Source organism: Trichosurus vulpecula, chromosome 4 (genome assembly GCF_011100635.1).
Source record: "Trichosurus vulpecula isolate mTriVul1 chromosome 4, mTriVul1.pri, whole genome shotgun sequence".
Classification (NCBI taxonomy): Eukaryota; Metazoa; Chordata; class Mammalia; order Diprotodontia; family Phalangeridae; genus Trichosurus; species Trichosurus vulpecula.
This window is the reverse complement of record NC_050576.1, coordinates 305,260,437-305,272,434: the sequence shown is the minus strand read 5'-3', so window position 1 is coordinate 305,272,434 and position 11,998 is coordinate 305,260,437. Positions and strand designations below refer to the sequence as shown.

General features: G+C 39.0%; 1 protein-coding gene across 6 annotated transcripts in view; it reads right to left on the bottom strand.

The window, feature by feature from the left end:
• The window catches only part of ENOX1 (ecto-NOX disulfide-thiol exchanger 1), a 706,159-nt gene that overhangs the window by 242,511 nt on the left and 451,650 nt on the right, over window positions 1-11,998 (bottom strand). The gene's annotated exons all lie outside the window — the stretch shown is intronic.

Below are 11,998 nucleotides of genomic sequence, written 5' to 3'. Positions count from 1 at the left end.
TAACAAAGTCTTCCCCAGTGAGCCCCTGCTGTTGATGTTTATAGGGCTGCAATTACAGAAATAGGGAGCTTGGTGAAAAGGGAAATGACACCATCCACACCAGCAGGATCCCTTTTGATTATAAAGAATGAGAGGCAGATGGTAAAGATTCTTCACTGAAATAAACATAAGGAAGGCTGACATGTTATTTTGGAGATTGACAGATATGTATTCACACAAACAAATCCATGCACGTATACCATATATGTCATATATAAACATGTATGTTTTTGGATATCATCTAGTCCCATCCCTCCATTTTACAAGATGCAGAAACAGAGGACCCCAGACGTAAAGTGACTTATCAAAGATCACATGGTTACTAAGTAGCAGAGCTGGGATTTGAGCCAAGGTCTCCTAATGGTAAATGAAGCGCTCTTCCAAAGAGATCACACTGCTTCTATTTTCCAATGGTTCCGCCTGTATCTCAGAAGCTCAGGGTAGCTAGCTGGTATAGGGGATAAAGTGCCAGACCTGGAGTCAGGAAAACTAGTCGTCTTCTGTTCAAATCTGGCCTCAGACATTTACTAGCTGTGTGACCCTGGGAAAGTCACTTAACCCTGTTTGCCTCAGTTTCCCCATCTGTAAAATAGGCTGGAGAAGGAAATAGAAAACCACTCCAGTATCTTTGCCATGAAAACCCCCCAAATGGGAGTCACGAAGAGTCAGACACAACAAAAATACCTCAGAGGAGTCAGGAGATGCTCATAAGTTCCTTCTCTCTGTCTTGGTGGGATTACGATGGCACTCTCCTCCACATCCCCTGTTAGTGTGTCTACTTGAGGTATTCTCTATCATATCACCAATTGAAGGTATGCTACTGATACTCTCAGCTGAGCTGCCGTCTCCTATGATCATAACAGGTATTTTTTTTTACCACCTTCTTCAGGTCTAGCAAGATTGCTATCTATGCCACCAGAGAAATATGTGGAGAATGAGGACAGTAACTGATCTGAGCAGCCACTAGAGAATGACCTGAAATAATACAGCACAAGTGGGCTTTTTTGAAGAAACACTTCCAGGATAAATAAACACTCCCCTCAAATGATGAAACTGAGCTCCAGACTGTTGGAGAGTAGAGACAGATGGAATTACCTACACAAGGCAGTCAGAAATGAAGGAAAACTTTTTGAGCCAGGCCAAGAAGGAAAACAGAAACCTACCAGAGACAGAATTTCTAAGAATAAGCAGGTCCTTTTCAGTTCTCACCGAGGATAGTCTTACCAAGGACTTGATATGGATAGAACAGGTGGTCAATCGCGTGTTCTCTCAAGCCAACCACCCCAATAGAACGATCATCGAGGGTAGGCATCATAGTGGAGGGAAAAGAGCCCTGGACCTGGAGTCTGGAGATTGTGGTTTCTGGTCTCAGGCAGGGTATGATTCTATGATCTATTAGGTTAAGAACAGAAATGTCAAGACAGACATAATCACCTGACCTAGCAGCTGCAGAGTATCACATGTTGACCATACTCCACCTCCCCAGGGTATCCTCTTAAACCTCAGTTACATTAAGAAATGAAGCTGTAATGTTAAACATTCTTTGGGTTTTTTATAATATGAATGAAAACCCTTTGTATTGTCTCCTTAAATATTTTATAGGAGACACACTGGCATGGTAGATTTGGAATTGATCATGGAGTCTGGAAGACCTGCCTCTAATGCCTACTAACCATGAGAACCTCCACAGGCAGGGTAAACAAGGGAAGGAGGATTTATTGGACATCCTCAAGCCATGGCAAGAGGAAGAACAGGATTCCAAGATGATTCTATGGAGAAACCCCTCCTTGGTTTTGGTGTACCTAGCTTCATTTCACCAGGTTTTCATGGTCAGTAAGAGTTAGAGGCATGTCAGTTCCAAATCCACCATGTTATGCTGCCTCCTATACAAAATATTTAAGGGGCCAATACAAATGGTTTTAACAACTAGAGAGATCAGGAAAGGCCTTCTGTACGAGCTAAAGCTTGGGCTGTGCTTTTACATGAGCTCATTTGTACTCCTCACATATAGGATATATTTCAGACTATGCTGTTCATTTCTTTCCATATCTAGGACAGAGTCCATGGTCCCTGTAAATTTCTATTTTAGCTATAAATTCTTCCTTTTTTTGTCTTAATCAGTTCTATCATACAAGTTTCCCTTATTGCTTCTTTTATCAGAGGAGAGGTAAATTCACATTGGGAATAAGAAATTACTAGTCAATCACATATAAGTTCCTTTAGGTAGTAAAGGATCATTTAAAGGGGTCAAATAAATAACTCTACCCACTCTTATCTTTTTCAACCTTAGGGAAACCTTCATGGGAGACTATATATAGGCAAGGTCTACTGTGATCACTCTGATGAAGTACTTGGATCATCATCGAATACCCTTCTTCCTCTTGCCATAGTCTGAGGATGCCCAATGGACTCTCCTTCCCTTTGACTACTGCTTTGATTAAAGGAAGATATTGAGTCTTAGCTCAGCAAATCTCAATATTCACAGGGTCCTTACCCTGAGGACCTTCCATGTTACCTTTCACCCTGCTCTACTTATTTAGAACCACTCCAGAATTTTCTTGGATTCAATTTATACTAGTATTTACTTCAGATCTGGACCTATACCCTAAAATATAGCCTATTCTCCATCAAAAACATACATGTTTTAGGGTCTCTTTTTTCACCAAACACCTTAAAAATCACAACTAAAACTACTTCTTATACACAGTTAAAAATCACAAAGTAGTATGTCAGTCTTATGACCCTTTATTATAAATGAACTCCATATGTTATCAACTTTTACACTCTGAAATTTCACTCCAACTTGACTCTATTTGGAATTTTGCACAGAATTCTAAAGATGGCAATGTATCTGTGAACTCTTTGTCTGCAAATGTGTGATAATGGACTTTGGCCAGATGTAATGAAATTCTGACCAGGTATTGGAGTTCATATGTCAAAATGGGAGCTAATTTTAACTAGAGGAAAAATTTTGGAAGCTCCCACAAGAAATGTCATATGAGAAGACTTGCTGGATTTGGAAAGAGGAGAAGGGAATCATATTTAACTAAGTATTAAAGTCATTTCGAGATAATATTACTATAACCGATAAGAAGAAGCTACTGGATACAAGGCTTTTAAAAGCACTTGGCAATGGTTTATAGCAGGAATTAATGGACTAAAAATCATCAGAGAGGAGGTATGATAAAATATTGGATAATATTAAGGCAACTTAGGAGAAAAGACACAAAAGCCAAGCTGCAGATGGAAGTTATTTCCACTTGGAGAGGTTCTCTACATGAAGTATTCTTGAGATTAATAATAAAAGCCACACGAATGACATAGGTAGCTATATACTTAGTGGAAACAACAGACTTGGAAGATGAAGGTAAAATGGAAATCTGAATCAATAATGAAGATGAAGGCTGCCAGGATTATGTGGATTGGGGTCACTTAAGGGACTTGAACCAGACAAAGGACAGATTCAAACTACCATAGGAGAAAGGAGGATACTTTGCTTATAGCAAGAGACTAATCTTGCTAACTGGTATAATCAGCCAGAATGCTAAATAGGAGAAAGATTTAAGCAGAAAAAATGCTTAAAATGCAGAAGTCAAATTGAGATGAAAGACAATGAGGATTGAATGCCAAATAGCTTGTGGAAGAGAATAATATGAAATAAGGCTGGAAAGATACACTAGAGTCAGACTGCCAAGCTGGAGAATTTGCACTTTATCCTCCTGGCAACAGAGTTAGGGTTAGGGTTGGAGGCAGAATCCACTGAAGATTCTGAGGTCAGGAAGTAACATTAGCCAGACCTGAGATTTAGGAAGGTTTTTTGGTGGAAGATCAACTGGGAAAATAGTTTGCAGTCAAGGTGATAGGTGATGAAGGACTGAACAAAGATGATAAACACATGAGACTTTGGTAACACTGCTTCTCTCTTGGTTTTTCTATCCATCTAACCACTTCTCAGTTCCTTTTGTTGGTTCATTTTCCATCTGCTAAGCAGAGGTATCCTCCAAGATTCAGTTTTGGCCCCTCTTTTCTTCTCTTGACATCTTTGGTGATTTCAAGGACTCCTATGGATTCAATTATGATCTCTATGAAGATGACCCTGAAGTCTTTATATCCAGGCTTAGTTTTTTTCTCTTGAATTCTAGCCTTGCATCTCTAAGTGCAAGCTAGACATCTTCACCTTGATGTCCTAGAATCTCAAATGTAGCAAGCCCAAACCAGAATTCATTATTTTCCCACCTCCCTCACCCCCAAATTGCTCTTTCTCAAATCAAACCTCTTTCTATTAGTGGTACCCAGATTCTTGCCAGTCTTCTAGGTTCAATCTCCCAGAGCCATGTTAAACTTTTTTTCTCCCTCATTCCTTATATACAGACAGTTGCTAAGTACTGACAATTTTACCTCCACGACAGCCATTCTCTCTTATCTCTGAACACTGGCACCATCCTAGTCCTAGTCTCTCATCACATCTCTCCTGAACCACTGTAATAGCCTCTTAATTGGTCATTCTGCCTTCACCTGACTTTCCTTTCTTGTCCATTCTTTAACATGACTACCAAAATTATCTGGCTTGCCTACATAATCACCCACTCAGAAACATTCCATGACTCGCTGCCATCTCTACAAAAGAACACAAACTCCTCAGCCTAACATGTAAGGCCTTCCATCTTGTTCCAATCAGTCTTTCCAGTGGCTTCATTTCATGTTGCTCCCCTCCTAAAGTACATAATAATAGCTAATGTTTGTATAACACTTGCTATATACCAGGCACTGTGCTAAGTACTTTGCAAAGATTATCTTATTTGATCCTGACAACAACCTTGTGGGGTAGGTGTTATTATTCTCCCCACTTAACAGTTGAGAAAACTGAGACAAACAGAAGTTAAGGGATTTGTCCAGAGTCACAGAGCTAGGGTCTGAGGCCATATTTGAACTGGAATCTTCCTGGACACCAGGCCTAGGGCTGTATTCACAGTACCACCCAGCTGCCCTTCCAGCTGAACTGGTTGCTTCTTGATTCCAACATGCCATTTAATTTTTTTTATTTTATTATTCTGAACTTAAATACACACAAAAATAGACATTTTTCTTGACTAAGCTTATTTGTTAACAAGGTTTTGATATCCCCTCTTTCTTATTCAGCATGATATTTCCTGCCTTTCTCTACCTCCTAATCTCTACTTTTTCCTCACAGAGGCCTTTCCAAACCTTTTTCTTTCAGGCCTTAGCTCAGAAACCACTGCTTATAATTAGCCTTCCTGACACTATCGCTTCCCCCCAACCCAGTCCAGGGGTGGGGAACCTGCAGCCTTGAGGCCACATGTGGCCCTCTAGGTCCTCAAATGTGGCCCTTTGACTGAATCCAAACTTCACAGAACAAATCAGATTCAGTCAAAGGGCCACACTTGAGGACCTAGAGGGCCATATGTGGCCTTGAGGCCGCAGGTTCCCCACCCCTGCCCTAAACTGTTCCTTTTTTTTTTTTTTACAGCATGTTGATTGTTCACTTGCTTCCATTAATCTTTATTGTTTCTCTCCCTCTGAGGCAGCTCCCCAGCACGAGGACCAATTTGTTTTTTATCTCTAGTACCTAGCACAGAGGTTCCCCACCCCTCAAGGCCACCTCTAGGTCCTCAAGAGCAGCCCTTTGACTGAATACAAACTAGCACAATGCCTTGAATATAGCAGATTTTGATAATTATTTGTTGAATTCAGTTGAAGAATCCAATTGTCCCCCATGCCTAGACTCCTCTTCCTCTTTGTCTCTACCTCTTCCCTTCCTTCAAGTTCCAGCTAAAATCTCACCTTCTACAGCAATCCTTTCCCAGTCTTAACTCTGGTCACTTCCTTCCTTTGATTATTTCCTCTTTATCCTGTATATAGCTCATTTGTACATAGCTATTTGCACGTTGTCTTCTCTGTTAGACTCTCAGCTCCTCAAGGGCAAGGTCTGTCTTGTGTCTTTCTCTATATCCCAAGCACTTAGCATGGAGCACATAGGTGGATCTTAACAAATGCTTATTGATGGACTGACTGATGAAAGCCCATGCAGCTATTCTCAAGAAAGGTTCTTACTAGACTTTGATGTGTAGCTACTACATACACACTTCTGGAAGAATGCTAAATGAAGCAGTCACACAACAAAAGATCTTTAAAGTACTGAGTAGAATAATAATACTATAATATTATATAATACACATAATATAATAATAAAGCTTGGAGCTTTAAAGTTTACAAAGCATTTTACATGTGTCATCTCACTGGAACCTTTGGACAACACCATGAGAGAGGTACTATAGCTATCCTTACCCCTACCTTGTACAGGAGGAATCTGAAGCTTAAAGACTGACTTGTCCATGGTCACTCAGCTAGTAAGTCTAGGAGGTAGCATTTGAACCTACATCCTGCTGCCTCTAAGGACACCGTGCTGAGGTGGTATTTGAACATGGGTCTTCCTGACTCCAAGTTCAGGACTTGATCCAATAAGCCCCACTGCCTCCCCATACTGGCCTGATAGGTAATAAGCACCTGCCTGACAATTTAAAGATAGATAATACCGCTGTACTTGGAAATATCACTTTGCAGTGTTGGAAGCACCTTCACCTACACGATTCCATTTCTAACTCACAATGCTATGAGGCAGGCAGGGGAGTTATGATTATCCCTGTTTTATGGATGAGGAAAATGAAGCTCATATAAGTTATGACTTGCCCAAGGTAACATGCCTAATAAATGATGGAGCTAGTACTAGAATCTAGGGCTTCGGCTTTCTTGTCCAGGGTTCTTCCACAGTCAGAAGAATACTGTCTCTTCTCTGGCTGCAGGGTATAATTTGTAAGGGCAGAGCTCTTGCTGAGTTCAAATGAAGCACAATGAGGGAGAGCAGAACACTCTACCCCCTCCTCCCACGAGAGGGAGGAGAGAAGAGAAAGACCAGTGAAGTTCATCTTGATTCAGTAAATAATCGGAATGTAAGAGATCTAAACATTATGTCCATTCTCCAGGTCTTCTTTCTACATAGAGGAGATTTTTTTATTCATAGAAATGACATGATAATGATAGTTATCTGCTTCAGGAGCTGTGAAATTATTAAAGATTTTTTTTGCCTTCTTTTTAAGTTGTGAGAGTAAAATCCCAAGGTATGAAAGAAGCATAGTTATCCCCTTAGAGGATATTTATTTATCTCTATATAAATAGGTGTGTATATCCATATAAATATATGTGTACATACATATTTATGTATATATGTACATGTATATATTTATACACACACATATGTGTATACATACATATAAATATTTGTATATATTTGTATGTGTGTTATATATTTATGTATACACATATGCATATAAAAGCTTATTTATACCCCAAGAGAAAAATTATAAACTCGTAATCCACTTATAGGCTTATTCTTCCAAATTAATGGGAAGAACCATTGGTCTTTGATTATTTCCTTTCAAAGCCTTAGAATAAGGTTGGTGGTACCCATGCTCTTGTCAGTCTTTCAAATTCAAAATCCAAGAGTCACGTTAAACTCTTTTTTTCTCTCATTCCTCATATACAATCAGTGGCCAAATACCATCCATTTTACCACCCCAACATCTCTTGCATCCATTCCCTTTTCTCTGCTCACACCGGTATCATCATAGAGTCTTAGAATGAGGTAGAGGGTGACAGAGAAATGAAAGGGGACCGGAAGTTCTCATACCAGTTGCTGATTCATGGAAGCAGTCTAAAAATTCACCACCGCCTTTGGAACCACATGGAGACCAACTCTGGAGCTAACCGCTGGGTACTTCAAAAGGCCAGGCCAGTCCTCTTGTATAAAAATATTTTAGTAGTACCAAAGAGAACGAACTGAGGCTAGCAAGGAAATCTAAGCACAACCAATAGGTGTGGGGTTTTTTTTTTTAGTTATACTGAGGCAAAGATAAAAATCAAAGAATTGTATTTAGGGACATGGTTGTGTTGTTGAATTCAAAGCTTATGTTGTTTCTTTTTTTTTTTTCCTCTTTCTTGTAAGAAGAGTGATCTTAGGGCTGAAAAGGACAGGGGGAAAAAAAGCCAACAAAAGGTTGATTTCTAAGATAAGTAAGGAGCTAGTAGGAGAGCACCTAACTGCCTTTGATGAGTTCAAAACATCAAGCTCAAAGGAACTACATCCTAGGGTGCTGAAAGAACTTTGGGAATTGATTGCTAAAACCATTGTTAGAGATCTTTGAAAGACTGTAGAGAAAAAGAAGTTTCACAGGACTAAAGAAGTATGGATTTTCAAAAAAGAAAAAAGAATGAAGTCTGAAAACTATTAAGCCAATGAGCTTTATTTAGAATGCTAACTTAAAATGTACGGTTAGTGAACATCAAAAAAAGGGAGAGTGATTTCAAAGACCCATTATGACTTATCAGGAGCCGATCATGAAAGACTCACCCTATAATGGGGATTGTAGGGGAAAGGGAGCAGACTAGACTGCTCTAGACTGAAAGATGGAGTAGTGGCATTCTACAGATATGGTTGACCTAGATTTTAAGCATTTTATGGTTTTTCATGTTATGATTGTGAGCAGAAGAAATGTCAGCCAGACAATAGTATTGTTAGCTGGCTTTGGAACTGGTTGGATTGACCAATAGTCAATGTCCACTTGGAAGAAGGTCTCTTCTCCTAGGGTACTCTAGCCCTGTGATGCTCAACACAGTAAGAGAGAATGAAGACAGAGGTAGACATTAATGAAACTTTCAGAAGATACAAAACCAGGAAGGATAGCTAACATATTAGATCTCTGTCAGGATTTCAAAATATCTTGAAAGGCTAGAACACTGAATTGGACTTAACAAGCTGAACTTTTCACAAGTACAAAACGGAGGAGCCATGGCTAGATAGAAACTTAAAAAAGATATGGGGGATTTCAGTGGAGTGGAAACTCAAAATGTACACGAGATGGCAGTCTTCCTCGGTCCCCTACCTCCATATTTCTTATAGGAATCTATCTAAACTCCCTTCTTTGCTGTTATCATAGTTCATACTTATGTATGTGTCTTTTGTCTCCTATTAGATTGTAAACTACTTGGAGGAAGGGATTATGTTATCAATTTTGTATTCCAAATATCTACCACAAAGTTTCACGTAGAGATAACAATAAATGTTTGTTGATCTGCATTGAGAATGAATTACTGAAAAAGATGTGACAGCTCAGGGTCTATGATTAATATTCCACAACACACTTTTTTTAGAAGCATTGATTATCCAAAAAAGGGGAGCAAAAGCTCATCTACCTGATCATTTTCTCCCACAGGTAGGAAATTTAACGTTAGTTCCTGAACCTCTTTAGCCCTCACATCTGTCATCTGCTAAATGAGGGGCCAGACTTGATATCTAAGGTCCTTTCAAGCTGTAAATCAATCCTGTGATCACACATAACTTCGGTAGTAAGATATTATTATAATCATCCTGGAAAATGTATTCAAAATTCAACTATGTCACTGATTGGAGAAAGACCCAGACAGTTTGAGTTTAATTTCTGACTTTTGCAAATGTCACTGAAAGCTGGCTTTCTGCTTGACCTAGTGAAGAATTCCCTGTTCCTGTGTGCCTTCCCTTTACCATTTATGATAAGAGAATCAAGGTGTGACCTCACTCTAAGGGTTTCTGAAACCTTGGAGTGATTCAATAATAAAACTGTCAGATACAGGGGAAGACTGTCTGGACACTATGCTGAAATGAAGAAAAAGGGAAATGGTCCAGAAAACTTCAGAAAAGATTGAAAAATTAACATCAGGTTGCTCAAAAAAAGTTATTTTTATTGAGAATGTTACTTACTTTCTATATTCCAATGTGATACATTTTCATTAATTTTTCTACTTATATATTAATTACCTTTTTCTTTAAAAAGGTTCTAAATTCTTTTCCATTGTGATGCTTAATAAACATAGGAGGTGTAGAACAGCAGAAAGAGGATTGGATTTGGAGCCAGGTTGAACTTGTAGTTCTGACACCTGATAGTGAATTGTCCTTGGGTGATTCGCTTGTTTAGATCTTAAGTGAATAGTTTCGACTCAATGGCCCTCGATGCCCCTTCCAGCTCTAAATCTATGATCCCATGATATACTAGAAAGAAAGCCTTCTACTATATTACAAACAAAACAAAATAAACCCAGATACGAACTCATGCAACAGAGGCAAGTGATGGCCAATCTTGAGTAGCAAACGCTAGTGCCACCATAAACAGGCTCCTGGTGGGGAGACGGGTAGCTCTGGCTGAAGGCTAGGAAATTGTTAAGTCTTTGAAGATATTTTATTTAATTGCTAACCAACTACAAATAATTCATATAAAAGGTGTACCCAAAAAAGAAAAAAAAAGAAAACCACTGATAAAAGGAAAAGAGCAGAAAAAGCAAAGTGTTCTATGAATTGCTTAGGGCAAAGAATTCATTTTTTTCCAACAGGAACATCCCAACAATAATAGTGCCTCACTGCCATCTTGTTCTTCATTTGACTTTAAGTACAAGTAACATACTCCCAGAAATGATTGCACTCCCAGAGCTGCTTACTGTGGCACAGTCAGGGTGGACAGGCCTAAGGCTTGGCTAGAGATAATTACAGGCAGAAGGCTTTTGAGGGGGCTCATTTTTATTCTTTTGAAAGGGAGGAAGGAACAAGGTATACGGTTTATACAATACCCCAGTGATTCTCATTTAGTGGTTTGTGAACCCCTTGGGGATTTATCATGATAGCATAAGGAGTTTGAGTTAAAAAGTCTTTGATGGTAACTTAACTAGTAAATAATTGCCCAATTATGTTACAAATATATATTTTCCTGTTACAACAAGCATGTACATGTTCGAAGCATTATAGGTTTGTAAATTTTAATTTGGAGCTTCATTGGGCTAAAGTTATCATTGTAGTTATTGTAAACACTTAATGAATAAATCTAAAAGAATATTATGAGTAGTATATTAAATTACCCTAAGGGTAACAATGCATTTTGTTATTGTTGTGTTTTGTTATTGTTGCAGGACAAGAAGATGTTCTGCAAACCATTGTCATACTCGAGAGAAAGCTGTCTGAGCCATAAGACGGACAGTAAAAAGAATCCAGAAGCAAAGGAAGTGTTCAGAATTTAAAATGAACCAGGGAAGAGTAAAGGAGGGCTCTGAGTGAGAAGCAAACACCACATAGTTCATTAATATTTTGCTGTATTTTACATTTTCTATGAAAGATCAATGGGTTACCTTTTTAAAAATTTTTGTTTGTATGCTTTCGGTCTTTGCTTGTATGTCTGCTGATGTGGGCCTGTGAGTGAGGCAAAGCCTAACTTTCATTTTATTTTAATACACAACAGTTCCTAAGTAACCACAAATACAGTTTTCTGAAGGAGGTTTATGTTAGTTCAGTTACTTGGAGTTTGAAGCTATTAAATCCAAGGTTAGGGGTCAAGTCTTCCAGTTAGTTACCTTCACACAGACAGCCCTCTATCCATGTCCACCACGGGGCATACCCAAGCACAAGCAGACACTTCACGAACGCATATCATCAGTCACTCTAATAAGACCCCACATGACACAGCATGTTTTTCTCACAACATTCTCCAGGAGCTGTTGTTATCCCTATTATACAGCTGAGAAAAGTAGGAATCAGGTAAGGTCAAGTGCGGCCACTTGCTAGCTGCGTGACCCTGGACAGAGTAATTTAATCCCCCTCTACCTCAGTTTCTCCATATGTTTAAATGAGTATGATAATAGCACTTACTTCCCAAGATTGCTGTGAGATGAAATGAGCTAATGACTGGAAAGCATTTAGCACAGCACCCAGAACATAGCAACCTCTACATAAATGTTAGCCATTATTTTTTATTATTATTGTTGTAACTTGCCCAAAGTCACACAAATAGCAAGTACAGAAGAGCTGGCACGCAAAGTCAGGTCTCCGTGGACCCTAAGTCTACTATACTCTTTTGCCTTTGTCTAC